Source organism: Cynocephalus volans, chromosome 12 (genome assembly GCF_027409185.1).
Source record: "Cynocephalus volans isolate mCynVol1 chromosome 12, mCynVol1.pri, whole genome shotgun sequence".
In the NCBI taxonomy this organism is placed as follows: domain Eukaryota; kingdom Metazoa; phylum Chordata; class Mammalia; order Dermoptera; family Cynocephalidae; genus Cynocephalus; species Cynocephalus volans.
The window spans coordinates 74,283,133-74,298,321 of NC_084471.1; the positions used below are offsets into that span (position 1 = coordinate 74,283,133).

The following is a 15,189-nucleotide window of genomic DNA, read 5'->3' on the forward strand; positions in this document are numbered from 1 at the left end:
ATTAATCACTAAATTCCTCAAGAAGTATCTTCCTCAGTGTTAAAGCCTAATATGCTTCTTCTTAATTTGCGAATAGTTATCCATAAAAATACTATTTTCTATTTCTTTGCGAAATTGCCTGGGTTTAGAGTTTAATGGTCTTATAATTTTAGTCACTGACAGATAACTTCTTTTTTACCTAGTAGATTGTAGCAGTTACAGCTGTATTCCTGGATGTGTGTTGAATAAAATTGCTGTCTAGTATCTTCTAGTTTCTTTTCTATGTAGGAACATGATTAGGAGAGCTGATGGGAGTTAGGGGAAGGAGAAGGGAGGAGGAAGAAAAAAATTTATTCATGACACTTGGCATATGCATAAATTACTGCTAAATACCAAATCCCTTAAAATGATTCCTTCCTAAAAGAACATCCTCAGTTCTGACAATGAAAGTTTCTTCATGTTCATATTTTGAATACCTGCTTTGTCACTTACAACCTGTAAACTGGGGATAATAGTAGTTAATTTATAGGTTGTTGCAAAGATTAAAGAGTTTATATATGTAAAGTGCTTTTACATGTATAAAGGCTTTAATGATCCTGTCCTGGTGTGGGCGGAAACCTTTCTGTGGTTTCTCTTATTAGGAATGAGGCAGCCTGAGACTTTGCAAATCTTTACTAAATGCTTAAAGGGCAAATACAAGCAAATTTATGTGGAGAACAAAATACAGCAAGTCTGACTTAGAGAGGAAGGTTCCTAGGTACACTGTATATGGCTTGCTCTTGGGCAAGAAGGCCCAGTCTTATTCCGTTTTTAGCTCCAGAGGATAACTTTGCAGGCCCTCACTTAGGTTTTCCCCCTGGCAGGTTCTGGGCTGTGTTTGAGGGGAGGATGCCATCCTAACAGTCATCAGATAACTGGCTTAGGAACTTGAGTGCTGGGCGAGAAAGGGAGGTGCCCCATCTCCAAGGGTTCAGTAAGGCTTTTCCCCTTGGTATGTTTTCTGGCTCCAGGGACAGTCCTTATCTTCAGGTGAGCTCCTTGTTTACTGCACTGTGCATCTGTCCATGTCAGTTGGGCTTTTAGGCAACATGAGTCACATATAGTAAGGGAAGATTGTTCCTTGACAGATCAATCTGATTTATTGCTGATTATCTCTACTTGCTAGGAAATTTCCCCCTTTGTTTTTGCACTGGAATTTTCTTCCCTATGGCTTTTTCCCACTGCCCTGTTTGTAGAGACATGCAACTCCCCTAGCCTTTTTCTAGATGACATCCCTTACATATATGATGGACACTGCCATGTCCTGTCTTACCCCTCTTGTCTCTGGGCTAACCAGTGACATGTACTCCATCTTCTCCTCTTGAGTCTTTATGGTCAGCCCTTTACTAGGTCTATTTCCTTCTTCTATATGAGTCCCAGATGGCCAGTGCTTTTGTTGGTCCCCAGAGTTGAACACATTAACTGTACAAAGTCTGGCTAGCATATACTTCTTGTAATCTGCACAGCTTCTATCTAATACTTACTAAAATAGTTTGAAAATTTCTTTTACCACCTCAAATGTTGTAAGTATATAGACAACTGAAATACCTGACCTTTATCAGATTACTCACTGTCAGGCAGGTCCTTTCTTTTCACATGAAGTGGATTTGTTAGGGTGATAAGTAAGGCTTTATATTGACTTATTTCAATTAAAAATAATATTTAATTTTTTTCCAAATTTTTGTAGCAATATATTTTCCTTGCAGGTAATTTGGAAAACTGACAGTTATAAAGAAATAGGAAAATGCATACAAATCATATTATACAAAAGGAGATTAATGTGGAAATTCTGTGATATTCTAATCCAATCCTTTTGTCTATATGTGTAAATATGTCATATTTTGTTTGACCAACCCCTTACTTTTGGATATGTAACTCATTTCCTTTTCTAACTTTAATAAATAACACCATGATGAATATACTTATATGTAACTCTTTGTGCTCAGCTCTGCTGCTTTCTAGTTAACTTCAAAATTTAATATTAATTCTGCAATTTCTTATTTTACTTATTTATTGTTTGTGTTATCTATAAATTTGATAAAATTTACCTAAAAAATACGATATTTGAGATATAGTATGTCTTTCTGTGACATAAAAATAATTTAGATTTGTAAGGCATTCCTATTTGCCTAGTAAGCTAACAGTTATTGAAGGTCATGGTGTGCCAGGCACTGTGCTCAGTGTGTTCCATGCATTAGTTCATTTATTATCAGTATCCATGGTGGCTAAGAGTGCAGACCTGGAGACAGACAGCATATGTTCCAGTCATAGCTCTACCACTCATTGGCTTTGTGACTTTATGCAAATTACTTTACTCTTCTGTACATCAGGGTCCTCATCTGTAAATCCACATAAAGTGCTTGAAAATACTAGCAAAAAAAAAAAAAATCCACACATGTCCCATACTTATGCAAGGTCAGTACTCTCATTTCCATCTTACTTCTGCAGGAGTAAATGGGAGTAGGGCTTAAACTCAGAGTGATTATAGAGCCAGCCTGCTGCACCTCTGCTATGTTGTCTCTCAGTGTCTATGGGAGATCGTTAGACTGGGTTCTCTTCTACCCATTTGTTCACAGCATCACTTAGCTAGTTAGTGACAGACTCAGGACCCAAACCCAATTCTTCTGATTATTGAGTCCGGTGTTTTACAGTACCCTATGATATAGCCTAACCTCCTACTACCCAGACAGACCTTGTATTATGGCTTGTATTTTTTTTTCCCTATTATTGATGGTGAAGTTATTTTTCCTCCCTTAGTTACCTTTTCTTTCTCACCCATGTCTTTAGTCTCATCATTTCCTGAGCACTTATTTATTTATTCTGTGTTTCCTTTCATAGAAAATTTAATTTATGGAGATACCTACCGGAAAACAAGATAACATGAAACATACAGATCAGGGCAAAGAAAAAAATCAAAACCTAGTTAAATGATTAAGAAAATGCATCTATTTTCTGAGATCAGAGACAGATTTCTACTATGGCCGTTCGTGACAAAATGCAGTGCGTGTCCTGTGAGAATAAGCTCAGAGGGCTTCATAACACGATATACTTCAGAGACAGCATACCTACAATGATGCCCACAATATGTATCTAGGTGTGAAGGTGTTTGAAGCAGTACTGAACCCCTTGGAGGCACTTACTTGGTAATGTGCAGGGCAAGACATTCCTGTACAACCAAATTTTCGGGCTCAACATTCCAGTAGCGGCTCCTTCATGAAATCCTGAAAAATAAACCAAGTCCTTCAGGCCACATTGCATATAAATTGCTTTTCCCGGTGTTACTCCATCACTTCTAAGTGGCAGTGAGTAGGTGCAGATACAGCTCTTTATAAGATCCTTTTTAGTTCACAATAGTAAGAGCTCTTCTGCATTCCATACCAAAGGTTGCTCATTTTTCCAGTTTTTTGGGGGGAGGTGGGGTGGGGCGGCAGTAGCATTGTGGTGCTTCCTCTGAGCACATGTTCTTGCCAACCTGGTAGAAAGCACAAGAGCAAAAACTTTGAGCTATTCCTCTGTGAATATAGGCTCTGTAAGTTAGACCACAGAGCACTTGCTAGAGAACAAGCACTAAGTAAGCATTAATATTATCATTAGAGATGATGTGACATGCTTCTCTCATCTCCTGGAGTTCCTGACTCCAGTCTTATCTTTGGGCTAATTGCAGCGAGCACCTGGCTGTCGGGCAGCTGACTCTGAAGCGTAAGTAGGGAGAAGGTAGGAAGTGACAGAGACTGTGGGGAATGTCAGCTCCAGCGCTGGTAGCAATGGAGTCAAGCAATCTCATTCATTAGGAGTATAAATACCAGGCTCAGCATCTATGGGTCACCTTCTTCCTTGTCCAAATCCTGCTCATACGTCAGAACTCTGCTCATATCTCCATGAAGCTTTCACTAACCTTTCCAGTTTACATTCATTTCCTTAGCCATTAGCTTCCAATGCATCTTTATTTTTTTATTTTATTTTATTTTATTTTAAATTTTATTTTGTCGATATACGTTGTGGCTGATTATTGCTCCCCATCACCAAAACCTCCCTCCCTTCTCCCTCCCCCCTCCCCCCCAATGCATCTTTAAAATTTGTGTCACTTCTTTTGGAATTCTAACATATAATGTCTTATATTGTTATTTAAATGTTTCATGTATATACATATGTGTTAATTGCATATGAGACATTAAAATATTATTTGCTGCTTTTGATTACAATTGTTAACAAATACTTATGTTTAAAATTTAACTTTTTAAAATTTAAATTGTGATTTATTTTTTCTGATTGACACTACATGCCACAGTTAAAAATTTAAAAGGCACAACAATATATAGAGAAAAATGTCTACCTCCATCTCCACACACTTTCTATTTCCAGGGACAACCACTATTGTCATTGAAGGCATTTTGAAAAGAAGAAAATACAACTCATCCAATCAGTGGTATGCCTGAGCCAGCTTGGGTGTATACTGGCAAATAAGAGTTGATACTTTGTGAACTGGTTGGCAGTAGTTTTGTAGCTTGAAAATAGGCCACAGTGTGTATTTACACCATGGAAATCAGCAAATGGTACAAAGTAGGGCATTTTAAAAATATAATTTTAAAAATATGAACCTTTATTTTTTCATATTTCTCTTTTACTATCTTCCTTATATGAATGGATAAATGAACCAATACCTTAGAATTATTTTTCTAGGGAACAAAGAGCCAATTGTTAGTCACCGCTAACACTTTGGGATGCAGCTTTCTAATCCTTTCCTTAGGAGAACTTGTGTGTTTGTGTAAAATTTTACATATCTAAAAACAATTTTTGATTAGATTTTAAGTTTTTTTGCTATCAGGATTGTGTAGAAAGCTTATAAACTCCATTTCGTCTATCATGCTGTCATATACAGTTAGATGGTAAATAAACATTTGGTGGATGAAGAAATGAGTGAAAGATCAAGAGAAGAATCATCATGAGTGCACCAGGAATCATAAATGGCATCATAAATCTTTTATCAGGATAGGACAATAGGACATGGAGCATTTCTGAATTGCTGTACTGATGCAGGGTGCCTAATCTGTCCTGAAATGTCATTAACTCTAGTGTGAGGAATTCACTAACCAGCAGCCACTGCCTTGAAACAGCTATAAGTCAAGTTCTTAGAGAATAGCGACACCTGTAATGAGCTGTATAGCAACATCTCGGCCACTGTGTTAACGCTGGAAGCCTAATCACACACCTTTGTTGGTTTGGACATGTGAAACTAATAGGGTACCCTGAATTCTGGGGTTTCTGAAGTGAGCTACAAGCAAGATGGAAGTAGGAAGGACAGGCGATCACAGCATCTTGAAATTGGAAGAGGGTTTTAGTCAAACCTTGGCACCGAAACACAGCTTCAAGCAAAGTGGCGTCATGTTGCTGAGAGCCTCAGCAGCAGTGCCCTGGTTTGCTGTGAGCAAAGGTTCATCTGGCCTCCCAACCTGTGATGCTGGCTTCAGATGGTGTTCTTTAAACGGTAATTAAAAATGAAACCACAGACTTCATGTGAGCACAGTGTGAAAAGATTTAGCCATTTCTGGGTCTGTTTAACCATTATCAGCCTAACCTAAAAACTATAATGTGTGGCTCTTTTCTGAAAGAACTAAGACACTCGGGCTGATCAAAGGCATTCACTCATCATTATAGTTTTCTGACTATTGTGTTTCGAAAGGAAAAGAATAGAGAATAGAGAAATATTTTTAATATATTGATTCACTTACCCATTTATACAGGAAACATAGAAGAGAAATATGAAAAAAGTAAAGACTTGTTGAAAAGCAAAAGTAAATCTATCAGTAAAAATAAATGAGACACACACACACACACACACACCCACACCCACACACACACACACACCCACACACACACACAAAACCGGGGGGGGGGGGGGGAAGAAGATATAACAACCACAATTACTTGAAGTTGATACGACAAGCAAACAGAAAGGACATTGTAGGGGGGGAGGGGGGGAGGGAGAAGGGAGGGAGGTTTTGGTGATGGGGAGCAATAATCAGCCACAATGTATATCGACAAAATAAAAATTTTAAAAAAAAGAGAGAAATTTCCCGCAATTCCAAAAGGATTCTATTGTCTTCTTTCACATTTCTGCGGTTTCTTCAGGATAAATAAAATTCTTTAGTTATCCCTTGGTGTAGACTTGGTGCAGTCACCTAGATTGTGTTCTGTAGTTTATAATATTTCTCCTTTGTTTAAAATAATCTTAGACTTTAGCTGTATAAATTGGTTCTCATGATTTTCTTGAGTGCTTTGCAAATAACATACGTGGAAATAATTTGTGGCAATAGCTTTGCAAATAAATTCAGAACTGTCTTGTAGTTTGTCATCATCTTTTCTATTAATTAACTTGAGGTGAAACAAGTGAGTTTTTTTCCTACCCTGTTGCTATTAATTATTATACATTCTAGGTGAATAAGAATGTATTTATGTATGAGACTGATAAAATGTATCTTCGTATTTGTGAGTGTTTGTCATGTATTAAGCCATTTCTTTTTCTTGACAGTAGTAAGTAAAAATTAAACTTGCTGGCAACATTTACTTGGTTTAATGGTTCTGAACTAAAAAATGACTCTGTTTATTATGGATGAAATGAACAGACTTTACTTTTTGGTTGCACTTTATTTAATAAATGACATTAAGAGCCTAATAAATGACATTAAGCTCTAAAGATAATAGTGCTTATAAATTAAAATTTCAAACTCCAATTTTATTCTCTTAGAGTGTGTTTTGTATACCATTATTTACCTCCAACAAAATTGCACCTGTAATGTGTATTTTAATACTTCTTTTATTATTAGGAAAGTAGCAATATATATTCTTTTTTTGGGGGGGGGGGACTGGTAACGGGATCGCAACCCTTGGCGTGGTGTCGCCTGCACTGCACTCAGCCAGTGAGCGCACCGGCCATCCCTATATAGGATCCGAACCCGTGGCCTCGGCACTCCCAGCGCCGCACTCTCCCGAGTGAGCCACAGGGTTGGCCCAGCAATATTTATTCTAATGTGGGTAAGCATACAAACATTATTACCAAGCAGTCATGGTAAGGTGCTCATCAAAGAAAATGAATTAAATTTAAGACTCAGAAAGAAAATAGGGTTTCTCATATTTCTTATCTGTACCAAATTTGTGGACAGGTGAAGTGATTGACAGAAATACATGTTTTAACATATAGAGGTTATCTCATGAAGCACACATCTCCACTTCATGGTGAAGAAGCGAGGCATTCTCTTCCTTTCTTTCAGCATCCCACTCTTTCTGCAGGGCTGGAGAATGAAACAGTTGGCTGCTAACCCATACCCACTCCCATCCCTAGACAAGGTCGCAGAGGACCAGGGATATTTTCAGGCTTCCATCCTATGTTGACCACGCCTAGTAATTAGGCCCCAAATACCTTAGGCCACTATATGACCCATCTGCCTCACCCATCTCATAGCTCCTTGACATCCACTCTCTTTATTCCAGATTAACAGAGTACCGGTAACCACCACAGAGTAACCCGTATTGTGACTGTGGTGTAGGCAATGGTCACTGACGAGCAAGCCTCCCGTGTTTTAGGAAACCGACTTGGTGTTCCTGCTTGAATATTTCCCTGCTTCCCATTTCTATGTTGCCATGTCATTGCTTTTAAAATGGCAAAAGTTAATTGTTCGTTAGAAATAATTGGCCCATGCAGCTTTTAATGATCCATCTGCTACATTTTTTGGCATTAAAAAATATTTCTAAGTTAAAACATTTTCTGAATACTTTTTCTTCACTTGGGAATGGAAAGTTTGAGATTGCTATTTTAGCTCTTTTCTTTGCTTTTTCAAAGACTTGCAACTTTATTATTTCCCCTGTCACTATTTTTGAAAATGTTGACATGTCTAAAGTTTAGGTGATTGTAGCTCTCCCTGATATCCTTTAATTCATGAGCTATTATGAATGATTTACTATCTAATACCATGATTCATATAGAAGCTGTTAAAGAATGAAGATTCCTTTTCAGTCATTAGTCCAGAATTCATTTTTAGGTTTTTTTGGAAAGAGCAAATCCATCAAATGTATCAATTCCTAGTGAATATAGTATGTTTTAGGCAGGGAAATTTTGTTGTTATTTTTTCCTTGTAAATGATGGCTTGTAATTAAATGCAACAGTATTAGAGATTCTAAATTTCCTGAGAACTTCATTTCTTTCCTAAGAGAATTTTTGCATTCTGAATACTAGCTATTCATGTGTATTTTTTTTTGTTAATTTAATTAATTTCTTCCCTGTATACTGTTTCTTTGTTTAAAATGGTTTTTCCTATCCAGAAATCAGGTGATCTTTTAAAAATATGTATATTTTTATGGTTTTCCTTTCTAACTCTTGAACTCATCTAAAATTTATTTTAGTGTAAGAAATAAGGCTCTATACATGCATATACTGCACAATGTTTCACTTCAGGTAGATCGCATAATATGTACAAGTAAATGTTTAAAGAAAAAAATTTAAAAAATAATAATATTTAAAAAAGAAATAAGACTAATCATTTTAAAAATAGATAGCTAATTATTCTAACATCATTTACTTAGCTCTTTTCACTTGCCATTTGAAATGGAATCTTATATTTATGTTAAAAATCATTTCTGGGCACTTTCTTCTGTTTCATTAATTGTTCTGTTTATTTTTGTACCACTAAACACTTACATAAACAACATTTTTCATATTATAAATATGTTTTTTCAGTGTACACGTTTTTAAAGTGCAAATTCAAAACATATCACTATTTAACTGTAATATATTGTTGTGTTCACAGGTGATATTCAAAAGTATAGTAGTCAGTATTGCATGGACACTAAATAATCAAAGCAGGAAAGTGGTGGATTAGAACAGACCCTAACCATAATCAACCAGTATGACTATTTCTGTATGCACCAGTTGTACATGCTTCTAAATTTTCTTTTTTTTTTTTCGAGGTCCATCCATCTTGTAGTGTATATCAGTACTTCATTTGTTTTTATTGCTGAATGATATTCCATTGTATGGCCATACCACATTGTATTAGTCTGTTTTTGTTACAACAAAATACAGGGAACTGGGTAATTTTTTTTTTTAATTTAATTTTTTATTTTTAATTTAATTTATTTAATTTATTTTTTATTCATACTTCTAAATTTTCTGATATTGGATAGATATATAGATATAGATATAAATATACCTGTCAAATTTGGTGTGCGTGTAATTTCCTATATACTATGCATATATATGTGAAATGCATAGCGTTTCATAACAGGTTTTAATACATTGCAGTCTCATCAGTAAATTACCTGCTTATCCTCTTCAACAATGATTTAAAAAATTTGCCAAGCCTGTAGGTGAAAAGAAACACTTTGTTGGTGAAGTTGAATATTTTTTCATATGCTTACTGGCCACTCATATAGGTTCTTTTATTAATTGCCTATTTATGTACCTTATCCATTTTTCTGTGTTTTCTTATTGATTTAAATGAGCTCTATTTAATAAGAATATTACTTTTTTATCATCTATAATTTTCATTTCCCTTAAAGCCTTTATGGTGGTGTTCGATGTGCTAAATTTTAATTAATATGCAATCAAATCAATAATTTCTGTCTTTAAAGGGTGGAATTATGTTAATGACATAGTGAAGAAAGAATGTTTTTCCCCCCCAAAAGAAAAGAGAAATCCAATTAGAAAATTCAAGAAAAAGAAGAAAATTTTAAAAATCCTGTATGAGAAATTCATAGTCCGATATATAAATGAAACAAAATTTAGCATGATTTTAAGTAGCTGTTGGAAAAAAAATGTTTTTTAAAAAAAATGTCTGTCCTTGACGCTACTGAACATTCTTCTTTGCGTGTTGAACAGTTTATGTCACTGGACTCACAGTGAAGGAGCGATTATCTAAGCACAAAATTCGTTTTTGAAATCAATACTACATATAAGGCATACATGCTAATACTGTTGATTAGTTTTCTATTCATCTTTTAATTGAGGATCTGGGATGGGGATAATAGTACATTTGTATTTAACTTTTCATCTTAATCTGTCCTGCTATCTTCAATGAATGATCTATTTTAATACCCTTTAGTTCTACCTAATAAAAAAAAAATTATGTTTTAGACTTAGATACAGATATAGTTATCTAGTGTAATATCCAACAGATGAAGCTAGTAATCCCAGTGCCATTTTTCAAACAGCCCATTCTTTTTTCACAGATCTGTAAACCCATCTCAAATCTCCATCCATGCCGAGATCTGTTTCTCAGCCTTGTATTCTGTTCTGCTAATCTATTTGCTGACTTCTTACGGAATACCACGCTACTCTGATAACTATAGCTTATAAGCCTTGATGTCTAATAGTTTGTCTCCTTGTTTTTCCTGTTAAGAAATTTTTGCTATGTTTGAAACTTCTCTCTTTGGTATAAAATTTAGATTTAGTTTATTAAATTTGTGAAAAAAATCCCACTGGAATTCGTATTGGAATTGCATCATATGTGTAAGTTAATATGTGTTAACATTTTTGTGATATTTGGTCTTCTTATTTGGGATATGGTTTATCTCTCTATTTTTATTGTCTTCTTTTATCTTCCTTATAATTATTTCCATAAAGGGCATAGACATACTTCATTAGATTTATTCCTAGGAACATTATAAATTGTGCTGCTACTGAGGTAATATCTTTATTTTTCTATTATATTTTCTAGTTTGTAGAAGACTTGTAAGTTGCTATATTACTAGAAAAATGGATTTTGTTTTGTATCAAAATTAACATCTTTCATAGTATTTAATTGCTTTCTTTTTGTGTTTTTGACAAAGTAGGATTCTTTGGATGCAACTTAGAGTATAATAACAAAATTTTCAATGCTGTCAGTTGATTGAATTTTCTTTTTTTAATCTGGCATACATACATTGATATACACTGACATTTCAACAACCTTTTCCAAGATGAATGTTAAGGGATTATTGTAATATATTTTAATGCTTTGGCATTAAAATATTTCTCCTTTTAGTCTTCTGACGTCAATGTAAAACTTTCCAAATCCTCTGTAGGCCCTTGATCAATTGCTTAAAATAATTTTACAAAGGGTTCATTTAAAAATTATAATAATGTTTTGTTATCAAGGAAGTAGAATTCAACTTATTTTTAACTTGTTTTATTATTTTCTTTAACTATGATAAACTGTGTACCTTTCAAAAAAGTCCAAGTGAAATATTATTTTGGTGTCTTTATTGACAATGGAGTTTATGTTATCTTTATTACTTAAGAGATCTTATATCCTTTGCTGTTGTGTGCACTTGAATTTCATTGATTTTGAAGAGAAGTCTTTATTTTTGTGGTTGAAATCATGTATTGATGTGTTTCGTAAGAGCCGAATAAAAGTCACTTATATTTTGCCTTTATTTTCAGTGATTTTTATCCATCGAGCATTTTGAAAGAAGTAGATACTTGACATGCTGTCATCTTTCCATTATTTAAAACTCTAGGTATTAAAAAAATTACATTTGATGGTGGGATGACACATTCTTGAGGATACTGAATGTACCATGTAATACATGAGTTCCTGAATGTTTCAGCTTAAATCTATTTGATTCAGCCAGTAAAAGTGCCCTGAACAGTATCAAAGGAAAGTAAGATACGTGTTTTGAGTGAACTACAAGAAAACAATTTGCTTTGCAAATGACTTAAACTTTAAATTACACATTTAAACTACACACACTTTCAAGCATTGAGTATTGTATTTACAATAATTTTTTGCTAACAACATCTGAAAAATGTCTATAATTTTCAAAATTTACTGATTTTTGAGTATCAGTGAATATGAACATATAAAATACATTTGTTAGTAAGTTATTGGTGTCTCTGAATTGATGAGTAGTTTCTATGTATCCTTTTCCAGTCTTATATCAGAATCTTGCCATTTTTCTTTCTTATTTGTGAGAACTATTTTTATATTAAGGATATTAATTTAGTGTCAGTCTATACGAGGGTACTTCAAAAAATTCATGGAAAGATTTGTGTTATGTTTTCATTTTATTTTTTTCATGAACTTTTTGAAGTAACCTCATGTATGCAGCATATTTGAAACAGTTTGATTTTAATTAATGTTTGCTTTTAATTAAAATAAAATTTTGGAATAGTTACAAACCTTCAGAAAAGTAACAAGAGTGGTACAAAGAACCCCTCCATCTTATTATATTACTTAATTGGTAATATTTTAAGCTCATTTGTTCCATCACCCTCCAGCTCTTATTCCAATGTAACTTTTAGTGACAATATGCTCCGTTACCTATAAATATTCTATTGTATATTTTCACAAAACATGGACACTTTCCTATATAGCCAACATACAAACTTCCAATCAGGAAATCAGCAGTGACACCACAGTAGCACCTAATCTACAGGCCTCATTCAATTTTCGTCAGCTGTCTAAACAATGTCTCTTTTTTCCTTCTTGGTTCAGGATTCTATCCAGGAATTTATGTTGCATTTGGTTGTCATTTATCATCAATTTCCTTCAATCTAGAACAGTTCCAGTCTTTCCCTGTCTCTGGTATCCTTTATGGTATTAGAGGTATAAGCCTTTTGTTCTGTAGGATCACCCTCAATCTGGGTCCATATCGTGTTTTCTTGTCACTCAGGCCATGTGTTCTTGTCAGGAAACCCAAATAAATGATGCTGCCTTTTCTCAGCACACTGCATCTGGTGATATACTATGGCAATCTGTCCTACTGCTGATGATGTTAATCTCGATCATCTGGTCAAGTTGGTCAGCTGACATGTTCTACATTATTTTTTTCTTTGATTTTGATTAGTATTTTATGGAGGAGATATTCCAATTTTATTCCAATATCCTTATTCACGTCAAACTTTCACCTTCCTGCCTTAACATCTATTGACCCTGCCCACCTATATTAGATACTATTGCTTCTTAGTGACATGAATAAAATGATAAAATTGAAAATTCACACTAAATTTTACATTCACTTTCTGGTAGCATCAACAACTTAAGGAATATACAAGTATATTTACATAAAAATATATTCCTAAAAAGTACTCAAATTTTTTACAGCTCATTTTAAATGCATATCTGCATTTACTACATAAGGCATTTAGAAAATTAACTACTATATTTTCCCTTATTTAAATTTATTTATGTGTACTGAATGAAATTCAGATAAAAATAACATTATTTCCATTGGGGTAATTTGCTTAGCTTTTCTACCTTTCTCTTAGCTTTATATACAGTATTGCATTTATTGAATTAAAATATCACAGACCTTTATAAAAGCAAGATCAGAGTGTATATAAGATATATAACAGGCAAATTTTACTGGGGGACTTTTATATTTAGCTTGACGTGACTATCCTGTTTATGGTTTTCCAAATTTTTCATTTTATTTCATTGCTGGTAAACGATAAATGAAATGGAGTCTCATTTTTTCCAACATTTTTAATAGATTAAAATGCATGCTTTCTTTGTGAAAAAAATAAATCTGATTGTTTTCCATTAGCCAGTAACTGAAATAAATAAATGACAAAATCTCTCCAACCTCCAACTTATCAGAATTCAAGATCTATTGCAGGAGTTTTTCTCAATCACATTAAGAAAAATTGTGCTTATTTTTAAGCTCTCCATTTCTAAGTAGATTCAGTAATGTTGAGTAATGTGAACTAATAAATATGAAAATAGTACAAACATGCCTGGTGAGTGAAATAAATATTTGGCAGAAATATAGGAATTCTAGATGTGAAAAAGGAAGGCCCACATTTATAAAGAGACATCCTCCTGGGGAATGTTGATTCAGGAAAATGACAGAAATGATGAAATGTGAAGTTGTTTGAGGGCCTGGATTCTGTCTCTTTTTCTCTGAATCCTCTGTGCCTGGTGCAGTGCCTGCTATGTTGATGGCTAATAAATATTTGCTGAGTAAATGATTGAATGAGAAGTGCAGAGCATCTGCTGAAATCAGGTTTTGTGGCAGCTGATTTCTTAGTACGTTGAAGTGTTTTTTCTTCATTGTAAAGGTTAGCACTTTATTAAGTGTCTACCCTGTCAGGCAGTTCTCTAAACATCCTGCATGATTAATCTCATTAAATGCTCATCACAATCTTTGAGATAGGTATCGTTATTATTCCTATTTTACAGATAAGGAAATGGGGCCCTGAGAGGTTACATCTTATGTCCAAGGTTACAGTAACTGACAACATCAACATTTGAAGCAGGCTGCCTGGCTCCATAGCCCATTCTCCTAACCACTATCCTGACAACTTCTCTCTGCTTGTTTTGGAGTAGTGCCATGACCTTTCCACTTCCTTCAAAACTCAAGAATTCTAACGGCAGGGTTAGCACTATTGCTTTTTATTGCTTCTGAAGACAATAATAGTATCTTTTTCCTTGATTGGACTTTTTTGTTTATACTAAAAGTTTTTATCCAGAAATTTTCTTCTTCACAATTGGCTGCTTTATTTCAATGGCATCCCCATTGAAATTGATGCAATATAAGTAAAGCCAGCATTGTCTACATGATTGGGAAAATATTTTATATTTTGATTTTTCTTTTTCTTTTTTTTTAAAGATGACCAGCAAGGGGATCTTAACCCTTGACTCGGTGTTATCAGTACCACACTCTCCCAAGTGAGCCACGGGCTGGTCCTTGTCTTTTAATTTTTCTAATTGCCTCGCCATAAAGAGTTTATGGTAAAACTTGAAGGTAAGGGCATTTCTATTATAGCTAGAATTTAGGATTGGTTCTGTTTCCTTTAGTTAGAGATGTTCTGTATCCTTTTCAATTGGAAATTCTCGAGGTAATGTGCCCACGAAGAGCAAAATGTCACCTCACTGGGAAGCCCATGAGTCCTATGAAGGGTCTTATTTATACTGAACAATGGGGGAGACACGATGGCCCATGAAGCATGACAGAAAACGGTTGCTGTGGTGTAGACAGCTTGCTCTGCCCCAGGGACTAATTCCTTTCTCTCCAGTTCAGGCCGCCTAGAACTTCTAGCTGTCTCCCATGCATCAGTGCTTTCCCTTTATTGTCTGCCCATAGTTTCAGGATGTTACATACAAATCTGCTAAAAATTCCTACTCAGGCCAAGCTTCCTTAGCCTACAGAAGTTCTATTGATTTTTGGGAACTTGGGAGGGCAAATTGTTAAGAGGAA

General features: G+C 34.6%; 1 protein-coding gene across 1 annotated transcript in view; it reads left to right on the plus strand.

The window, feature by feature from the left end:
• NELL2 (neural EGFL like 2) overlaps positions 1-15,189 on the plus strand; it is a 365,095-nt gene that overhangs the window by 74,023 nt on the left and 275,883 nt on the right. The window lies entirely within an intron of this gene.